Below are 11020 nucleotides of genomic sequence, written 5' to 3' on the forward strand. Positions count from 1 at the left end.
AACTAATGTAATAAAACACGTAAAAATGACACCTATCACACGCCCCGAGACCGAGGCGTTGGTGACATCCAGCATTGTTTATCAATTTACATGAAAACAATTAAGCCTCGTAGCAAATGGCCAAAACCAGTATTTTTCATAAATCAAAATATTGTCTTTACAATGACAACATAATAAAAATTACATCAGAATTGCCGAAGAGAAATACAAAAAGAAAATGTAAATTTTTTATCTTTGTTCTTTTCATTCGATCACTATCCCAGAATGCCTCTTGTTGCTCCTCATTCATTTGCTCCTCATTCTTATCTGGAGTGTTTTGGGAAATACTCAGCAAGGGGGGACCGATCGATTTCCAAAAATAAATATAGACATAATTTTAAATCATCTTTTAACAGACTTTCAAAACTTATTACATTGACTTATCATAACATAACCGAATCAAATTCGAAATATGAGACAAAGATTATCAGACAATTCAGAGCAAACACAACACTGTTACTCTTCTCATTTTCCATGGTCAAATTGGACTCAATAAGTTAGTCCTCTAAGAGGCGAGGCCAGAACACAGTTTTGTACCCACAGGCTCATAATTTAGTACATGCGAATGATTCGACATGTACTTTTGCAGCATCGAAATATGGAATACATTATGCACTCCAGCTAGCATCGGAGGCAATGCTCAAAGATCATAATTTAGTACATGCGAATGATGCGACATGTACTTTCGCATTATCGAAATATGGAACACATTATGCACTCCAGCTAGCGTTGGCCGCAATGCTACTTTATAAGCTAATGTCTCAATCTTCTCTAAAATCTCAAACGTTCTTATGAACTCAGACCGAGTTTGACTTTCTTGACAAATCTCATAACACCTTTCATATATGCTACTTTCTCAAATACGTGGTCACCCACTGCAAACTCTAGCTCCCTTTGTCGCTTATCAGCGTAACTCTTTTGGCGACTTTGAGCAGTATTCATCCTATCTCAGATTTTGACCACTAGCTCTGCTGTCTGCTTGACCAAGTCCTGACCAAATTCTACTCTTTCACTAACCTCGTCCCAATGTATCGGTGATCTACACTTCCTCCCATAAAGTTCCTCGTAAGGATCCATACAGATAGACGTCTGGTAGCTATTTTTATAGGTGAATTCCACTAGAGATAGCTTCGGTTCTCAACTTCCTTGGAAATCGATCACACAAGCTTCGAGTAGATCCTCCAAAATTTGAATCATCATTTCGGACTGACCTTCGGTTTGAGGGTGAAACACGGTGCTAAACAACAACTTTGTTCCCATCATTGAATGCAGAATCTTCCAGAAAGACGATGTGAACCACGGATCTCTGTCAGAAACAATCGATACTGGAATCCCATGCTGTCGGACTATCTATCGGATATCTGCATACTGTGTCACGGTGAATGTCGTCTTATTAGGTGAAAGTGCGTTGATTTTGTAAGGCGGTCAACTATCACCAAAATGTCATTGAATCCTCTGATAGGCCTTGGCAATCTCACTACAAAGTCCATCGATATATTTTCTCATTTCCACTCGAGAATAGGAAGTGGCTTAAGCTTTCCGCTGGCCTTGATGCTCTGCCTTAACTTTGCTGGCATGTCAAAAACTTGGAAACAAAACTTAAGATGTCTAGCTTTATGCCCGCCAACCAATACATTGACTGTAGATCCATGTACATCTTCGTACTTCTAGGATGAATGGAGTACAAAGTATTATGAGTTTCTTTCATAATAGCATCTCTCAGTGACTCGCCACTAGGAACCCATAGTCGATGTCGGTATCGAACTATGCCATCCTCCTCAGAATATAGCTTCCGACCCTTAGACTCGTCTCGCAGTCTCCAATTTTGCAAATGCTCATCCGAAGACTGACCCTCGCGGATTCTATCCCTTAGATTCGACTGAACGGTCATAGTACAAAGATTAGGAGCCTCGTTCCTACAATTCACTGCCCTATTATGACATCCCCTTTGTGCATAATAATAATGAATTTAGAAAGATAAAAACTCAAGTTTTGTTCATGTTTTGCCATAAAAACAAAATATATGAAATTATATCATATTTTTCATGCAATCATGTTAAATACATATAATATGGTATGAACGATGAATGAAGGTATATTAAGACGTGCTTTTGTGTTTTTCAAGCACGAAATTCGATCTTTGACACAAGCAACGTTGACGGAGAGACGGGGGCGAAGACCTTGCTGAAGTTTTCCTTCAAATTCACGTGAATGGTCCTTTAAAAAAAACGTGTGTGTGGGCGTGCTGATGGAAGAGAAAATCCCTAGGTTTCTAGTATTTTAAACATATGGTTGAAGTGTTTTGGATTTAGGAAACTCTATCAGTAAGGTCCAAAAATAACCCGACGTAATCCAACTGCATGCAAAAATCTAAAAAAATAGAAAATAACTATATAAATTATTTTAATTGCTTAAATTGATTATGTTTGATATATTTATATGGTTTTAAAGTAGTTTTCTACTTGAATGCTTGAAACTCTATTTTTAAAGTTTACTCGAGGAACGGAGACCGATGGCTGAAAATGGAAAATATTTTTATTATGTAATTGTTTTTAATTATTTAAATTAAGGTTTATTCTTTTTATTATTTGTGAAAATAAGAAGTTTTGAGGTGAATTTATATGCCGAGACGTAATTTTTATCGGTATTCGATTTTCAACGAAAATATGAACATTTTAACAACTCGACTAATAATTTCACGAACTTTCCAAAAAAAATAATTTTTAAATGCACTATTGGGATTATTGGGCCTAGACTCGGGGTTGGCTCGATGGTTAGAGTCCTAGCTGAAATATCGAAGAGTCCTAGTTGGTTCTCCTTCTCGCGCGGCTCGGGTCTTTCGCACCAGGGGCTGCAGCGAGTTAAGGTTGGTCCAGTGGGTCCAGTAGGGTCCATAGAGAGCTTGGGAAGGGCTTGGCTTGGGGTGGCTTGGGCTCGGCTCGAGGAAATTGGGAGACGGTTCAAGGGTTGCTAGGATGGTTCGAAATTAGGGTTTAAATATTTAAAGCTTGAACCGTGGGTCCACGGGGATGGTCCATGGGTCACAAGGGTAGATTAAGTAATTAAAGCCTATTTTTAAAATTTAAGAATTTTATATTAAAGCTTGAATTAATTCGGGAATTAAACGTTCTACGAATTAATAATTACGAAAAAAATAAATAGCCTCGAATTTAAGCTAAATAAAAAATTGAGAAAATTATGTTTAGCTTAACTAATTATTTGGATGGTCTAGAGTCAACGAAAATAAGAAAAAGTCAAAATCGTGAAATTCTACGTCTAGGGATAAAACGATCATTTTACACATAGGAAATAGTAAACGTCATGGCAGTGCCCGGAATGCTGTAAAATATGTTAATATTATTATTTTAAATATTTATGAAATTTTATGATGAAACGTTAACGCTAAAAGATATGTTGCATGCTCAGTTTAAGAGAAAAATGATTATTATATGCATGCATTTTTTAAAATGATGAAAATACGAAATGTTGAAGGAAGTTAAGTAATTTTGACTAATATTATGATACGATGATACGATAATACGTAAGATCAAGGCTCAGTTGACAGGTGAGAGTGTCGCTGATGTCCCGCTGCCAAGTACTGTGGTTACATGTAGATGGATCCATCGACCTTTAATATGAATACAAAAGTCACAATTAACGATATGAATTCAACGAAAAGGAAAACGCATACGTATATGATTATATGGAATATGTTTATGATGCTATGAAAATTTTTATGTTTATGCATGTTCATGAAATGTATATGTTAAGTAAAAGTATTTTCACTGTTACATGTGATTGTATACATATTACTTGTTAGTTTGCTGAGTTTTTAGACTCACTAGGTGTGATTGATACAGGTGAGTATGATATTGATGTTGACGGAGGTCTTGATGGTTGATCTGACTGGCTGAAGGTGCACATAACCCGACGACCAGCGCTAGTTTTCCGCATTTAGGATTAAAAGTTTATGTTAAAAATTTGTACGACTTTTATTATGCTTTTGAGTAAATTTTTGAGAGTTTGTTTTTTGGACTTTCAAGTTAGGAGCAATTGGACTTACTCATCCTAGGTAAATTAGGCTCAATAACACCTATTTAAATTAAAAATAATAGTTTATAAAAATTAATTTTCAAATATAATGTATTTGATATTTTAAAAGTCCTTCGTTTGCTCGGATTCCCAGATAAAATCGAGCTAGTCTCTTAAAATAATTTGAACTCTACCATCTTTTAAAAAACTTTAATCATATTAATAAGCCTTGAGAATATTTATTGAAAAATATTTATCTTGGTCTTCCCCAGTCTTCTTTCCCGAGCTTACTATCGAATATTCGGGTAAAATCATCCAATTTCATGAAATCATGCACTTTAAACATTTAAGCATGTAAAATATATCATTTAAGCATTTAAGATCAATTAATTAAAATAAATTGAAATTTGCCTAGTTTTGATTATTGAGAAGCTTAGGCTCCCCAATTCCCTTCATGCTTAATCCACTTGGCTTAAATTTTGCACTATATCACGCTTTCGCTGCGTACTCTGATAAGCCATCTTCCATTTTTATATATTTATGCCAAATTTGTTGACCTAAAGGAACTGAAAGAATTAATTAACTCTATATCCCTTATCAAATACAAATCCTAAGTTACCTTAAGTTATTTTATCTCCCCGAAGAGTAATTAATTGGCCAACATTACCCAAGGCCGTCCTTATCGTATGATTTAATTCCTCCAAATTATAATACTATTGCCAAACCCAATTTCGATCCATAGTCATCCTACAGTATCCAAGATTATAAAACACCTTAATTACTGGTGCTTACTAAAACCCCATTCCTATATATGACCAAAAATATCGTCCTTAATACCGTCGTCAATATATATTCGTTTTCTTAAATCCCAAGCATCCGAGTACTTAAACAATTCAAGCCTGTCGAGTCACCAATTCACATTATGATTCAATTCAAAACACACCATAACATCGAACACTTATATGTAACCTCCGAACTCAAGCTTATGTCAAACGATTTGATAGGATCAGTTAAAGGTGAAAGATTGTTTAGAAGGGGAGGTTAATAAACACTAACAACTTTCACAACCTTTTTCTCTATTTATGAGTCAGTTTAGTGATAAACTGATACTCGAGAATCTTGTCAGTCGATATCAATCAGTTAACAATAAAGTGCATAAATAAACTGACTGATAGATAGAATAAAACTGAAATAAGAAGACAAAAGATATTATGGATATTCGGAGAATTCAAACACTCCTACGTCACCCCTTCTATTCACATGGTAGGGTATTCACTAAAAGACTTTGATCGCTACAAACAGTTGTACAGACCCACTTCAGTTTTGAACTTAACAATGCCAAACTGAAACTCTTAGTTACAAAACCATTTACAGTACTCAACTGGACTAAAATAATTTAGCACAACTGATCTCTTCAAGATCAAGTATTGTAATGATTACAGTTTGTGCTTGTATGCTCGAACTATAGCCTTGAATGCTATGAATGCATACAATAAGCGTAAGCTTTTAAGTTTGCAATGATTTCAGCAGAGTAACAGCTTAGTTGACAGTATATCGATCGAGTAAATTCGTGGACGGTTTAGTGTTTCTCAGCTGCTCTTCTCTGCTATTTATAGGATTTGCCTCCAACGATAATATTAAATATGATTTGAAACTTTCTATCTGTTGTTTGACACGTCAACATTCTTCTGACAGTCGTACACTACAGCTTTTCTGAAATGCGGCAATCCCACTACTTGTTGCAGTCAGCTTTTGCAGGTTGAACGTCCTTTTCCTTAACTAATGACATTTACAGCTGAAGGATCAGCTGATAGAATACAGTTGATAAGCTCACAACTGATTGTAGTAACTGATCAGTTCCTACTGATCATTCAGTTGTCTGCGTAGTTCAGTTGCCTTCGAAATCTGCGTACTAATCTTCAGTTATGGGCAACTGATAGTTTGCATATTTTAGATCAGTTTCTATCAGTCTTCTTGATCACTTAGTTTAATCTATTAAATGCTCAGTTTGTCAAACTTTAAAAATTCAGTTTCCAACAATTTCCCCTTTTTTTGGTGTTTGATTAGAAAATATGAACTGATAAACTGAACTCATTGTAGATAAAATAACTTTTCAATGTACAGATTCGTACAAAGAATAAAAGATTTTCTAACTGACTAAAATAATATTCAAAAATATGCCAAATAATCTTCTATTTCTTCTTGATCAACTTTGTAAATTGCTCCGGCTGATCTTTTCCTTCTTCTTACTCCTTTTTGTCAAACCCATCGACCTTTTTGGATAACATACGAACTTCCGAGGAGAGGTTTGATACTGCATTCAACAGGATTTCTTGCAGCAAATCCATTCTTTTTGAGACAGTGTTTTCCAAAAAATCAAGCGTCTTGTAACCAAGGCTTGAGTTTGGAAGTGTGCTTCAGCTGACGCTCTGTCTTTTCGAAGTTCTTCCATTTGGAAAAAAATGAAGTTTCATCCTTTTGGATTTGCTGAATTCTTCCTATAGTATTCTCCTTAATAGAGTCGAACCTCATAGTATGCAGAAACTTGGTTGACTTGAGGTCAGAAATGAAAGTCATTACACTGATAAGGTTGGTCTGAATGGCTTGAATTTCTTCAAACAATGATTCAGTTTCAATTGATATACTAGGAGACATGGCCTTAGAAGCTTTTGGTTCCCGCTCTCGGTTTTCCTGATAAAAGATTACCAAGGCACTGTCAGTTGTTTTTGTTTCAAGATTGACCATTTCTGAAGTATCCTCTGGTATAGCTTCCTGTTGAAGCTGTGGAGAAGAAGAGAGATTCATAACAGCAGCAGAACTAAAAGGCTTTGAAGTTGGTCGATCAGCGGAAAAAGTAGCCGTTCTTCAACTGGTTGCTCAGCTGATTGAGAAATAAGTTCTTCAGTCGTTTGAACAACTGAAACTGTGGTTGGCTGTTCAGCTGGCACCTCTTCAGTTATAGTTTGTTCAATCATTGCAGTTGAATGAACTGCCTCTTCAGTTCCTATAATAACTGTATGTTCAGTCGTGGCAGCCGACTGAACTGGCCCCTCAGTCGGTTGAAAAGTAGCCTGTGAGGCTGGCTCGTTAGTTGCGATTAGTTCTTTAACTGCTTCTGTAGTAGTCTGCTGAATATCAGAGGCAACTGATTTAATAACTTCATCAATTTTTTCTAACGATAATTCAGAATCAGTATAAAGTTGAAATTCTGCAGTTGAGGATTGAGGAGCAGTAGTTTACGGTTGTGCATCCTTTGAAAAAGGAGCAGTTACTTGCTCAGAAGATTTGACAACTGGTTCCTGGTATGACTTTTGCGGTTGAACTGATTGTTCAGCTTCCTCTTCTGATGAAAGATTGTGGGAATCTTCTGGAATAGTCAGTTCTTGATCCAGTTCCCAATGTTTAATCTCCTTCTGCAGTGATATAAGATCTGAGTCCAGCTGATCATGAACTGCTTTATAGTTAAAGGCAGTTGGACTGGTAGGATCATAATTTTGGCGTAGCTGAACAACCATTTGTCTTAACTTCTTTGCTTTTACTTGATCAAAGAAGTATTTCTTCCTCTGCAACGCTTGAACCACTGAAGCTGCTTTGACCATTTTTAGGACTATAGTTTCCAAGGCAATAAATTTCTTCAAAACTGATTTCTTCTGCAGTTGACTGACAAACACTTCAGTCCTAAACCTTACCCATTCATCATAAGATTTAAGATTAGTCTCAGAAAATTCATTGACCTCTTTCCAGATGAGGTCAATATGGGTTTGAATAGTGTTTGTGGGTCTGGGCTCTTCTGTCATCTTTTCCTTGCCCTTTGAGTCAGTCAGGACATGAGGAATATTCAGTCCTGATCTGGTTGCATCAATCATTTCTCTATTCACTACCCCTTTGGGTGTGGCAAATGGCAAAGAAGTTGGGTCAGAGATAGTGATTAGGGGAGCTTCAACTCCAGCAGGTTTCTTCTTAACACCAGATTCGGTGATAGTCTTCTTGAGAGGAGCAGCAGTTGGAGGTAGATGCTCCTCAGTTAAAGATTTAACTGATATTGCCCGCAACGGAGTTGCTTGGATTGGCTGTTCATCTCCAGATAGTATCAGCCTCTCAGTTGGGATGGTGCCAACAACGATTGCTGGTTTTGTCTTCAGAGTTCTGGTCTTCTTGGCGATCTTAGGAGGAGGAGTCTTTTCAGAATCAGTTTCAATAAAAATTAGTTTGCATTTGATTGTCTTCTTCTGATTTGTCTTCTTGGCTTTCTTCACTGGTTTCTGAGCCTCCTATGTCCCAATCTCTTTTTTCACCTTAATGAATTTTTCAGGAGAGATGTCCAGCCTGAGCTTCGGTAGCTGAACACTCTTGTCATTGAATATCTTGAACTTGGATGACCTCTCAGAGGAGTCACCCACTAAGCCCTTGCTTTTCAGTAGATAGCTGAGCGGCACAACTAATCCTTTGATTGTTTCGAAGACTGAAACATGTTTTTAAGAAGGTTGAAGATGATACCTTTCCAATCCAGTTTCCAGCCATGATAGTAGTCATGACTTGAAATTTCTTCAACCTGAGAGTAGCTAAATGAAAGGGGATCGGTTAAGGTGCTTGCTTGCGCAACGGAAGTTTCAAAATTATTTTATACAAGAAAATCGAGCACCCTAAACTATAGTGTGTAGCAAATACAATAAAACACAAAATGACATTCATAGAGTGTTTTAGAAATTACCTATCAATCTTAAAAGATTGATGATGGCTCCAACTTAGTTGTCAAACAACTAAGCTCTTCAATGGCAAGACAAATCTTCAGGTTTCCAAGAGCAAACCTTGCTCAAAAATTAAACCCACCACCAACAAGGAAGATCCACCTTATACTTGCACTAGAAAATGTAAGACATTTTTCTTTGAGAAGAGAATGTTTTTCTTCACCAATTGAAGAACAAAATTGAAGGGAATTTTACTCAAAATTTTGGCCAAGAAACCTTGGGAGAGAAGGGGGGGAAATTTTTCTTGGTTGTGAAAAAAGTTGTAGTAAAATGTTGCATCTGCATGCCATGCCATTAACTCAAAAGTTGCCTCCAACCCTTCACCTACCAAGCTTGCAATTTATTTGGGCTTGTAACAATTACAAGGCCAATGGACTTTAATTTAAATATCTCAAACATAATTGAGACCATTTAAACCTTACTTGATTTTACTCAAGCCCACTAGTTTAATACTTATCTCTAATTGGGCTCTACAAGGCCCAATATTATTTAATTAATTCAATACTTGAATTAATTTAATTATTTGGACTCTACTAGGTCCACTAGTGTTTAATTAATTCAACAATTGAATTAATTTAATTTAGTCCATAATAATGTCTATGAAAATCACAATTTTAAAATACATTATTTATTTGGCCAATTTTTAATTTAGGAACACTTTCACAAATTAAAAGTTACATTCCCCTTATAAAAGTCATACTTCTAATTTTACTTGTGCCCATAAACTCCTTTATAAGTTGTTCAACACATTGAACTATTTTACTTCTCAACGAGATCTAGAAAGTTAGCACTTGTGTGTCCCTCAATGATTCATTGATACAACTAGCTGTGGTTTCACATCTTAATGTGATTCGGGACTAAACATGTCCTTATACAAGCATACCCCAATTGCTCTATTCTTAATTATCAACTCCTTGATAATAAGAATATCTGAACTCAAGTCTAATAGTACCCAACCAATCATGTTAAACGTCTAGCAGCATCGCTTACATGATTCCCTAGGTATCAAATGATAGTGCCTGCAAAACCATTCAATTATGGTTAGCGTACTGTACGGTCCCTTCATCTCATATATCCCGATCGATTCGACAACTATTTGTATATCGAGAGCTGTCAAAGAATCGATACTATGTGTCATGTCGTAGTTGCATCGATGGTGTAATCTAAGAAACCCCTTTCTTAATTACCATCATACTCTGATTAGAGATTTCAAACTACATACACATAGGATATCCATACTCGAAGGTAAGCGGTGAATTCCCGACTACAATGCATCGACTCCTATATGTTTCGACAAAACACCCAACCTTGCCACCTGATGACCCCATATGATTCGGTAAACAAGTCAAAGTGAAATGCTAGCATACAGAATCTCAATGTTGTCCTGGGTCATAAGTACTAATGGTGTACAACCATAAACTGGGACGTTTCCACTCAATAAGTGAGAACCACTTGGAAAGTCCTTTATGGAGGGTTGTTTAGTGCACTCTTCAAGGAGCACCTATCTGCATGTTCGGACATCACAATGTCCCATACCAATGAAACATGGTACTCACTTCGCATATACTAGTCTCGAATTCGAGCGGCCTATATCCCTCTTAGCGGCGGCTGAATCGACAAGGAACTGTTTAGAATATACAGTATTGCAAATATGAGTTTCATGATACTCATCATATGAGCATCTCATATTCTTTCAACTATTTGTATATTCAAGGACTTTATCTATGCAACTAGCATGGATATACAGATAAAGATGTGCCAAAACAATAATTTCAAATATTATTAAAATAAAGATTGTTTATACATAGAGTTTCAACATCAACCTCGGCCAACACTTGGCTCGACAGGCACCTACTCTAACAATCTCCCACTTACACTAGAGCCAACTACCCATATGTTTCAAACCCATCGATTCGCGATGCTTCTCGAATAATGGTCCAGGTAAAGGCTTAGTTAGCGGATCAACAACATTATCTGCGGAGCCGACTTTGTCAATCGACACTTCTCCTTTTTCCACAATCTCTCAGAGGATGTGGTACTTTTTCCATACATGTTTGGATTTCTAATGAGACCTCGGCTCCGTTGCTTGAGCTATAGCTCCCGTGTTGTCAGAAAACACCGGGAAATGAGCAACTCTATTAGGAATGACGCCCAACTCTTGGACGAAATTCCTTAACCAAACAGCCTCCTTTGCTGCAGCT

Source organism: Primulina tabacum, chromosome 7 (genome assembly GCF_025594145.1).
Source record: "Primulina tabacum isolate GXHZ01 chromosome 7, ASM2559414v2, whole genome shotgun sequence".
In the NCBI taxonomy this organism is placed as follows: domain Eukaryota; kingdom Viridiplantae; phylum Streptophyta; class Magnoliopsida; order Lamiales; family Gesneriaceae; genus Primulina; species Primulina tabacum.